Genomic DNA, 11,243 nt, shown 5'->3' on the forward strand with positions numbered 1-11,243 from the left:
CCTCAGAGAGAATTCTGATCTAATTGGCATGTGTATCAAAAGGATTTCCTGTTCTAAATACACTAATTTCCTCAACTGTTGTGACTATGTGTAACATATGTCTCTAAAAGCAGAGTATCCTCAATTACCAATGCTCCAGAGTTCATGCTGAGAAAGCTCAGAGATCTCCTACAGTTTTTAAAATTTTATTCTTAACTTCTGAGTTCAGTGGGATGTAAGGGCATTTATGACCTTTTATGACATGCTCAATATGTTGCAGGATCGGGCCCTTGAGTATTGCCACTAGAAAATATTCAGAATATGATCATTTGATTTGTCATAGAACTGGCTCAACAATTGAAAGAATTTCCAAAATGTCTGGAAGGTATCACATTTCATACTGATGGTACCTACTAGATTTAGGTAGGAAAATTCCAGATAATGTACTTTTTTTTTTTTTTTTTGATGTTCTGTTGGAAAGAAGCTTATGTGCATGTAGCTAAGTTCTTAAAAATGTAGAAATCTAACCAGATCTGAATAAGGCTTTAATAGAAGGATTTAGAAGAGAATATTATGACAGCCTTGGGCATGTCATAAATGGGTCAGTTTGGATATTGTAGAACAGATAGAAGGCGAAAGAATCAAGATTTGCAAGCAAACTGGAGTTTTAACAAGAAGTATTAAGTGGGATATAAAACATTACATCCATATGCTAGGGAAACCACATGTCAAACAGAAGGAATGGTAGACTATCAAAGCAATGACTTAAAATTTGTTGGGTTTGGCAAAGCAAGTCATAATCAGTACAATAAACAGAGCACTTGCATGCTTAAAGAACCTTGAAGAAATGTTGTAACTGCAAACAATATTTGCCAGTCCTCTTGATTAAAAAAAAAAAAAAGTTGGGACCAATTCCGTTAGGCAGTATTAAGTTTTACTTCTAAAAATTGAGGATACTCAGCATTACTGCAGTTTGTTTTTATAGAAAATATATCTCTCTTGTGAAAACACTACCACTTACTATATATTGCATGAAAAATATCTACACTCTGTGGGCAGTAAGCAAAAACAAGCAGACCACATGAAGCAGCAAGTTCCTAATGAATGAAAGAGCTATGTGTTACCTTACAGTATTATTTCACATAAAAATATCATGCATTATTTATAGATTTGCCTCACTCCATGCAAAGTTAGAAGCTTTTCCATTTTTTAGAACTTTTGAGGACACCATATCATCTTCAAAACTCTTTATTACTTTCAGATATTACAATACGCTGCACTAAGCATATGCTACCTGGAGTCAGAAGTTTAAATTGTTTCTTCTTTTGCTTTAATGTGAACTGAAACAAATATCATTTATGGCTATCAAAGAGATGTTACAAAAAACAGAGGTTACTTAAAAAGCTTCCACAGCATCTCATCATTTATACTAACAGTCTGACTCTAGGAATTATTACTAGTATTTACAAGCAGATATTACATCTGAGCCATAGCACAGCAGTCCTACAAACTGCACCATGTATGCTGTATATACATCCCTAAAGCCAGTAACTCTTTGAAAGATCATATATTGAATATGTTCTTTTCGTGGCTTATGAGGAATCTAAGGCTCAGGTTGAGGCAATTTATACTTGCTGAACTTTACAAGTGGTTTATCTACCTGTCCATGCATTAACATAACAAATCACACAGAAATCAGTCAACAATAACATGTCCTAAATAATACCCATCAATCAGTTTTCCACAGATGATTCCATGTTAAATCACAGTGACTATCTGAAAAATGGAGATGTTGATGAAATTGTAGTATTTCTTGCAGTTTCACAGAAATGAGTCAGCACTGGGGCTCAACTCCAAAGGTCCACAGCATCTGTGTTATACCACATCAGACAACAGGCGGTCCCAGACAAGAAGACATTGATTGTGATCCAGTCTTTGTTTTCAGCTGGAATAGAAATAGACCCACACTGTGAATGTTTTGATTTTGAAGGGCCAGAACATAGGCACTTCCTCATTCACAGTGAAGGGGTACATCCCGCAAGTGGTCTCTCCTATAAGACCCTCCCATGAGGCCTAATTCAGCTCCGAACATTAGGGCTCACTGTAGCCTGAAAATGAAGTTTCCGAAAAGAATATATGTTTTCTAAGAAACTTGACCGCTAGTCACTATTAGTTCTGCTTGCCAGATATTGCAAGCTGCTGTTCCAGGACATTTTATTATGAAGTAGTCTCATTACGTACGGGAGAAAATATATACATTTGTGTGTGTGTTTTTAAGTATCTTAATGAAATAGCCAAGAGTTACCCATGTGGTTATTGTTGAAAGGGACCAGATATAAGGGTGGATTCTCTTGGCAGTATTTCATCTGTGAAAACATGGCTCTTAGCCAAAAGCGGTAGGCTTTTGTGTAGGCCATGCAGATGTGATCTTCAGGACTAGCCTTACTTACCCAGGGAGGCTGTGTATGTGTGAACAAGGTGGTGGGAAGCTTGTACCTGCTTCTGCTTAACAGAACAGTGACACTCCTTAGCTCTAGTATCTTTTGTGACAGTCACCTCAGTCAACCACACTGTGAGAATAAAAATAACATTTTGAGCAATTTTCTACCAAAGTAGATGTGCAATCCTTTCAACAAACTTTAATATTTAATTTTTCCCCTTTCCCCATCAAATTCTAGGCAGAAACTGCTGTGGCACCCTTTGCTAGGGCCTCATCTGTATTTCCAACCCAGACAAGTGCATCAGCAAATGTTCAATGCAGAAGATCTCTGCTCTGCCCTGTTACTCATGCCAGGGCAGAGGGCCTCCCTCATCACTCCTGAGGATAAGGCAGAGGAAGAGGGAGAGGGCTCTGTTTAGATTAGGGAAGGTGGAGTGGGAAGGAAGGCAAGAGGCAGAAGAAAGAGTTTCATCTTTCAGCCTAAAGCATTTCAAATAAGATTATAGTATCAGTTCAATAACTGGAGCACAGCTTTTTCTTTCCAAATTGGAATTGGCAAGTGTGTAATGAAGACTAATTGCATATTTTGCATATTAAAAATATTCAGTTTTACCTGCACACTAGAATCAAGATTTTCTAAAGCAGAATACTGCTTTGGGGGATTTTAGCAGTTTAATGGGAGTGATTCGTAATGGATGTACAGTGCAGATCAGTGACTGCAAAGATCTTCCCTCAGCCTCCATTGTTCATTTTGTTTCTCCTTTGTATCAGTGTAATAGTTTTGGCTTGCTTCAGACACCGTTAATGGTGGTATCATTGCTAGCAGAGGATGATTAGGAAGTCTTGGATCTTAAAAGAAAGAAAACTCCTGCAATCTCATCACTTATTATCATTTACATGATCAGACAGTTTCAGCCTGTAAAATTGCCTTAAAGTATATGAAATTTGTTGGAAGGGGAAGGCTCACATCCCCAAAGGTAGATCCTTTGTTTAGCCAGGCTGCCCTGACACCTCTTCTGTTTCTTGATCCCTAGACCAAGGGCCAAATCACAGCACAACTTAGAGGAGCCTGGGAAGGCAGAAGATCATTTCTGCCTTCTGCTTCACTATGGAATGGCCCATTTCTGCGACCCAAGGGAGTAGATGATACAGATGTAAACAAAACAATTTTATGGTATCCAGTTTTATACCCATACATATGTTGGGAAATCACCAGCTTTCCATTGCCTTAGCACTGCTTATCAGTGCAAGGAAGACTGAATCCAGAGCCAGAATCAAGCTTGAAATCTTCAGTTAATTTTTGCTGCACTTTGAATAAAGGCCCACAAAATTCATCTGGTAACTCATCTGCCAGTCTGAGCCAGACAAGGAAGCCAAAGACGAAAGGAACGTTCGGCATGGTGAATTGCTAAGAGCTTTCAAAGGGAAGCTCTTCCTCAGTTTATCCGTTCTGGGGTCACTTATGTTTTCTGTAAGGTTTTTAAATGCTAGTCTGTTGCTGGCTTTTAGCCAGGGGTATTGCTGGCGCCGGAGAGACTCATAATTTTATCAGGCTTGCCTCTGTTACATGAACATTTAATTGTTTGTGGGATATTCTTAGAACACAGATATGATAGATCTTTCTGACTTTCCAGATTAATTCATTCATTTGATTTATTTGTTTTCCCTAATAGTACAAGAGTTTTCAGCTGAATATTTATTTGGAAGGGCTTGGTATATAGAGAAATGTGAAGAAAAACAAATGTTTTTGTTCCATTTAGATTAGCTGGCTGTAGTGCACATGGAGAATACACAGCTCATGTAGATGCAGAAGAGAAGCCAGTATAAATGTTTGCGTTACAGTATTCAAAAAGAGCTGCTAGGGGCATAGTTTGTTCCTGGGAAAAACTGCTTGACTACTGCTTTCAGTGTTAGCCACACAGTTTTCTGGTTTCCAGACTGGGTGTCTTTCTTTGGTGTTAGTGTCTAGAGGCCATGACTAAGAGCAGGATACCACTTCAATGCATGCAGAATATAGGCAGAGGAATTATACTGATGTACGTGCCTTCTCAAGAAAGGATGGGAGTGTGTTTCCATTTTCTGGAAAGAAGGGAGGCTCAGCAGGCTGTATGCAGAGTGTCCACATGCCTGATTTAGGAACTACAGTATGATGGTGTTTACACTAAAGAGGGTGATGACTAACAAACTTTCTGCTCTCCAGAGCATCATACATGGATCCCTGCGCAGGAGGGGAGAGGCACGAGAGAGCGGTAACATAGTAAGGCAACCCTAATCTAGGTCCCTATAACTCCTGATTTAGTACATCTAACTTAGATGTTGGGATTCCTCTCCACCGGCTGTATAGGAAGCAGTGATTGGCAGCCTTGGTGAGAAGAGAGTTTCAAAAACACTTGTTGCTGTCCTGAAAGAAGATGTTATCACAGCAGTGATGACAACTAAGGCTAACTCGTGATGACTAAGATGGCTGATCGTAGCAGAGGTAGTGCAGTAAATTGCCAACATCATGCAGGCAAGCCTGTGGCCTGCCAGAAAATTGTCCTATGATCCCCTGGCTGCAGAGTTGTCACAACAAGAAGCAGCACAAATCTAAATGACAGGGGTTGTACAGCCTGTGGACATATGCTGTGATGTGGGAGACTGTGCCACATCATCTAGTGTAAATGATGGGGGCTGGAAAGGAAAGAGGGACATGTACCCCTCTCCTCCCTTGTATATCTGCATCTGACTACATGGTAACATTTCTCTCAACATGTTTAAAAGTGCAATGATGGAGCATATGAACACTCAACAGTGCTACAGATTTCTTCAGTATATAGAGATCTTCTGGTTTTATTTTCAAAGGGTTTGGATACAGAACATTGTAATAGAAGTGGGAAAGTCAGTTTTACTTTTAAAATTCAACTTCTAAGTCTCATGCTTGTAGATAGGAAAATATTTAACGGTATAGTTTGCACCCGGAAAATAAAGCTTCATCAAAGTTTAATGGGTTTATATCAGAGAAAATCATATCAATTTTCCAATATTGATAAAGCTGAAAAAGTTCATTTGGACTTTGTAATAATGGTATTTCAACATTATCAGAATGAAATATGTCTGTGTTTTCAAACTCTTTTTTTTTTTTTTAGAAATTATGTTCCACCACATTTTTTTAACAATTTAATTGTTTTGTCTGTTGAGGACAGAAATTCCATTTTATGACTAGCTCTAGTTGTTGAGAAAAGCTGGAAAAAATGATCATGGAAGGCTCAAATACCAGAAGACAAATAAAAAGAACAAAAAAATGTAGTATTTCTTAATATTTGGATTTTATACCAATGCCATGAATGCTGGTGGCCTGATACTGTGGTTTGGCAACCCTGTGTTCATTCAAATCCTGAGTATTTTTCAGCTCAGTTGTGCTCTCAGACATTTGTGCATATGAACAATTTGCATATGAATGAGATGTCTGTCCACGGATAAGCCCATTTGTTCTCAGCAATAGTTATTCATTATTGATTATTTGTTATTCAGTCACTTATGAATAGCAATACATTATGGAAACTTGTATTGTTTCAGAAATGCTATATAAACAGGACTTGCCAGTCCCCAAACCAAATCTCAAACGCGTATTGTGATTAAAAACTGTAATTCTCCTATTGCTTTTAATCACAGGTCTTGAAGAGCTATACAGAGAAAAGGCATGATCATTACACAAATGGGAAACTGAAGCACTGAGAAGCGACTTGTCTGAGGCACTACAACAGGTTAGTAACAGACTCTTGCACCTTTTTGGTTAGACACCTCAGCCTCTCTTTACTTCTAAGGATGCCTTCTGGTCTTATAGCAGTGTTAAAGTGCCAAGATGCTTTAATGACCTTTTTTCTTTCTTTCTGTCTTTCTTTTTTTTTTTGGACAAATTGTTCCGTGTGTGCTTGTCCAAAATGGATAAGTATTGACTTATACTGCTAGACTCAGACGGGATAGATTAACTTCTAAGCTGTGATTTTTCACAACCAAGATGTTCTTAGAGTAGCAGAAATAGTTGCTAGTACAGTGGATGTGCTAAGAGGAAAAAAATTGAATTTACCTAAGACTAGCTTGAAATATATACTGTATATATACTTATTCTGTCCTGTATACTGAAACTTATTATAGTTCCCCTATTTTGACTCCAAATTTCTTCTGTACTGTTCTGGTCGACATTAAGATTTGAGTGATACCAAAGTTTCATTTAGTCTAAAATTAGAGATTATTTCCCTATGGAACAATCACAGTCAAAACTGTTAATAGTTACAGTCAACAACCATGCATATATGATGATCAGGTTTCAAGCTAAAAATATGTCCCACCTGTGACCTTTAAAGTTTTCTCCATAAATACTGTAACTTTTAAGACATCTGAGTCAAGATATGCCTTATTAAATAATGTGGAAGGAACTGTTATTACAAAAGGTTTTCATAAATATTTATTGTACAAGTTGTTATAGGAATTTCTGGGCAAGTGTTGGAATAAAGCAATGTAAAATTAAAGCTAAATTTTACTGACCTTAAACTGAGTAAGAACTAAAATTACTCTTTCACATCAGAAAAGCTACATCAGTGCGGTTTTGATGAGATGACAGCTGAAAGAGATTTGAGAAAGGTTCTGCATGCTGTCACTTAGACATTAGGGCTAATCTTTTCAGACTACTGGCAAAATGAGTTGGCTGCAATCAGGCTGAGGTTTAAAATTTACATAATTCATTATATAGTTGTCTTATGGTTTGGATTTGGTTGAGAAGAGCAAGTAGGCACCATTGAAAAATGGATATTTTTCATTCCAGTCTGCCAGGAGACCTTTAAGATCAAGATCTGGCTTTTCAAGTGATAGATTTCATATGGAATCTGGTGTGAGTTTACAATTTTTACATCGGCAATAGTCAGTTTGCTTCCATCAGAGAGGTTAGAAGCTGCCATTTTAATTTTTTTTTCTGCCTGCTGGTACACTACAGCATTCACACCTGCCAGAAAATGTCAGAATGTTTATTCCAAGAATAAAAATGTGGGCACATGTCCTCCTCCCAAAATAAATAGTACAGCAGATATATTCTGCAGCCTCTCCAATACTCACAGGTTGGAGTTAGTCATTCTTCCTGTGAAAGGGTGGCAATCAATCACTGTCAAAGGGAGCCTTGACTTTGGAGTCAAGAGCAGGAATAGCTGGATCAATGGACAAGGAGCACTAAACCGACTGTAGGAGAAGGATATGCTTTTTCTATGTGTAAGTGGCAGCATTGTAAAGTCCCAAAAGCATCTGGGCTTGAGGGAAGAAAAATTGCAGTATGGAGGGTTTGCTCATTTGCCAAAAAAATCATCTTTCAGTCACAACCTTCTCCTCCCACAAGGCTGGAGGGTGAATATTTTCATTAAAAAAATCATTACATTTTTGTCCCTGCCAATGGAATATATTCAGAAATCATCTGCATTGATTTACTGGAAAAAAAGAAAGCTTTGTGCCATTGTGAAGTGGTACCACAATTTTAAGATGGCAAATGCCTAAGAAACAACAAAAGTGATATTCAGAGACTAATTTATTCTGTCAAACTTGGCCTTTTCAAATGACTTGGGTCCCAATAAACTGATCTACTTTCAAAATCTTCCATTTAAGTGATCTGAAGCTAAAACAGAACAAGTCATGAAAGCTTTACAGGGAATGATAATCGCCTTGTATTTAAAGCACTAGAATAGGAATTGGCTATATTTCTGGCTCTCACAGACTCCTTGTGTGACCCTGGTGAGTCATTTAGTCTCTCTTTGCCTCAGTAACTAGAAAAGAAAATACTTCCTCTGCACTTATTGCTTTGCAAAACAAGATTAGGGGGTGCAGGTATTGTGGCTTGAATTCATCTGACTTAGATGAATTGAACAGAGGTGCTAAAGTGAGGAACATGCCAATTGTAGGCTCCTTCTACAGTCAGAGGTGAGACTTAAGGAATCCCAGAAGGGCAATGCAGCTGTGGTGTGAAAGGCCCTTTGGCAGCATCTCTTTTTATGCATTCACAGTAGAAGAAACTCAGGGTGATCACACCTCTCATTTTGGCATTTGGTTTAGTTGGGAGAACCCAGGCATTCTTTACAGTGTTTCTAGCAAAAAGAGTCCCCAGGTGCTACTGTCATACAAGGAATGCTGTTAAGTAAAATAGAAATCCTAAATGGCAGATTGAATGGTTGTATACTGATGGGGATATAATGACTAGGCAAGACTTAAGCATCTGGCTAGAGAATTGCTAAATTTACATTACATAAAGAGTTACCAGTTTTGGGTATCAAAACTGTTTTTCAGCTGAAAAAAGTCTCTGTTCTCCCTAAAACATACTCTTCATAACAAACTCTGTATTATCTTTGAAAAATGAAAATCTTCAATACAGAATGAATTTTGGTTCTATCCAAAAAAAAATTTTTTTCTTCCCTCATCCTGCTATGCTCCAGAAGAGCTGATAACCTCTTTCTTCTTTGTGTTTCATAGGTCAAACTCCACAGTGAGACTCACCCATGAAATACTACAGGACAGAATTCCCATCACTCATGACCTTTCCTAAATAAAAAGAAAAAATGGTACAGCCTGGGAATAGTTGGTCTGTTTAGGAAACCTGTCCTGTAGAGAAGAATGGCACCAGCAGTCCATATTGAAATATTGCTTAATGTAAATTTAATTTTTAGTTTTTCTTAAGATGTGGAATAAACATATCCTAATCAGGCCTAAAATAGTTTTGGGTATGTACTTCCTCAGTGATAATTTACTTGCTTTCTTGTTTATTTTTCTTTTGTTTTTTCTCCTTTCTGTGGAATTATTATGCCCTACTTCAGATCATTCTGAAGTTCTTGTTAATTCACCTACCTATTTTCACTGAGATCAATAGACTATTCTCTTGGGTAAGATTTACTCATGTGAGCAAGGATTACAGGTTTGTAACATTAAAAATGACATACATACTAGAAATTCTTTAGCAATTTGAGTAAGTAGTAATTAAAGTAATTTCAAAAATCTTAAAAATGTTTCAACACTTGATGAAACAAGGTAGACAAGATGACTTAGTCTCCGCACATCAGCTATCTGATGGCCTTGAAAGTCCTTTATTGACCCCTTGGGTGACTGAAATCAGAATTGTGGAAATAACAATTTTCCCTCTGTCATCCTGCTGAAGGCATTTCAGAGTCTACAGTTCTCGCAAATTCAGGACTTCAGTGTTTTCAGCTTTTTCTGAAATTTATTTTACAAGATGTCTGAAGCAATCCTTTGGTCAAAGGACTGTCAGTATCAATATCCAAACTTTCTGTATTGCACCTAAGATGATAAGCTGAAAACAAGCATGACCCCTTTGGCTGCCAAACAGCCACTTATTCGTACAGCATCTAAGTCTGTAGCTTCTCTACAAAAAACTTTTTTGAAACAGCAAGCCTTACAAGGGGCTGAAATACTGTGATCAAAGCATAAAAGCAATGCAGGAAGAGATGGGAAGCTGCGGCACAGAATGTAATTGCAATATTCATACTATTTATGTATTTTACTATGTCGGACTAAAGAGAATGAAAAAACATCACATAATCAGTTGGCAAATGATGGCCTGAGGATCTGCAGCAATGAAATGCTTAGCATTTTTACAAAAAGAGCCTATTTCAATAAAAGGGATGGAAGATACCTAGTAGATCTGCTCAGGGCACTGTCTGGAAAAATGGAAGAATTTGGATCAAATCCCTGATTTGATTGCAAATTAGAGGGATTTAGAGGGATTGGAACCACAGCTCTCACATCCCAGCTGGGGTTCTGAACCAGTCCTGTTTTTCTCTTGTTTTCCATGTTTTCTATTTTTGTGCTTTAGACCTCTGAACCTTGGTGAATCTTTTCTGCATTTCCATTTCTGCAAATCTGTGTTTCTGTCAATTTCCCTTGCTCCCCTCAAAACCTCTAAAATGTAAGAAATCATCAATCTCTCTAAGAACCAATAAAATTAGGATAACAAATTAGGGAGTTTAGCATGTTCCAAATAGGAGATTGTCCATTTCCTTGCCATGTGAACCACAGTCAGAGAAAACTTACTGCCTCCCACCCCTCCCCATCCATGGCTCTGTTGAGTGCCTTTCTTTTTATTATGTATAGTTTTATATAGATATGGTGATATCTGAGTAGGGGAGCCAGAAATTGCTCACCTGGAAAAAAGTGGCATTTATTTTATTTTTAGCTTTTTCCAGTGCAGGTGAGGATAAATAACCACTTCACAACCAGAGTTTTGTAGGTCTCTGGCAAATGCTTGCTGCCCTTCAGAATCTCTGGATTTATCATTTATTTCTCAGCATGTAGGGTAACCAAGGAGACACACATTCCCAGACAGAATATCTTAAAGTAGCATAGACTCCTATACAGGGATAAGGAAAGTAGAGATTTGCTTGCTTGTGGCATATGAATCAATGTTATTGTGAATATGTTTTGTTAGAAAATAAACATCTTGCAGAGAAAACCTATAGATGGTTGGCCAAGGCAAGTATCTGTTCAAATCTGACAACTATCTGGTCAAATACTTAAAAGAACAGACTTAGTAGCTTCATCCTAAGTAAGTTCAATGAAATCTTTGAATTTCTTTGAGAAATTCCACGACAAGAATTTCAATTCACATAAGACTCTTGATGCTACCGGCCAGTTAAAAAGGCTTTGATTTTTGTCTTTCTCATAGTTGCTTTTAGCAAAATGAAGAATCAGTCTCCCAGAGTACTTGGTCCTTTGTAGTGCAAAAGACCATCCATGAAATGTTCTGATATGGTGTCAAGAATGATGTGAAGTTTCTGGACAAAATGAGAACAGATGACAAGCT

General features: G+C 37.7%; 1 long non-coding RNA gene across 1 annotated transcript in view; it reads left to right on the forward strand.

The window, feature by feature from the left end:
* The window catches only part of LOC106488546 (uncharacterized), a 28,001-nt gene extending 18,898 nt beyond the window's left edge, over positions 1–9,103 (forward strand). Inside the window, exons 2-3 of the long non-coding RNA XR_001293220.1 lie at positions 6,071–6,162; positions 8,903–9,103. This is a non-coding gene — a long non-coding RNA (uncharacterized lncRNA). The remainder of the gene's footprint in view (positions 1–6,070; positions 6,163–8,902) is intronic.
* Positions 9,104–11,243: the final 2,140 nt, after the last annotated feature.

The sequence above is a fragment of the Apteryx mantelli genome, chromosome 1 (genome assembly GCF_036417845.1).
Source record: "Apteryx mantelli isolate bAptMan1 chromosome 1, bAptMan1.hap1, whole genome shotgun sequence".
In the NCBI taxonomy this organism is placed as follows: domain Eukaryota; kingdom Metazoa; phylum Chordata; class Aves; order Apterygiformes; family Apterygidae; genus Apteryx; species Apteryx mantelli.